We start from the raw sequence: 223 nt of genomic DNA on the forward strand, positions 1-223 counted from the left end.
AATTGAAGGAGAAGCAACCATGGTTCATGGACAATGGCTGGCCAAGACACATGATTGGAAATGAAATGCTATTTGCATAACTGGACAAGAAAAGGGAGGCACAGTATTATTTGGAGATGACTCAAAAGGTTAAATTCATGGCATATGAACTATTGATAAGAATTCTCAGGCTCAAATTAGCCATGTATTACTTGTTAAAGGCTTAAAGCACAATTTATTGAGT

The sequence above is a fragment of the Theobroma umbraticum genome, unplaced genomic scaffold (genome assembly GCF_002168275.2).
Source record: "Theobroma umbraticum cultivar Fairchild unplaced genomic scaffold, ASM216827v3 scaffold_4.1, whole genome shotgun sequence".
Taxonomy (NCBI): Eukaryota; Viridiplantae; Streptophyta; class Magnoliopsida; order Malvales; family Malvaceae; genus Theobroma; species Theobroma umbraticum.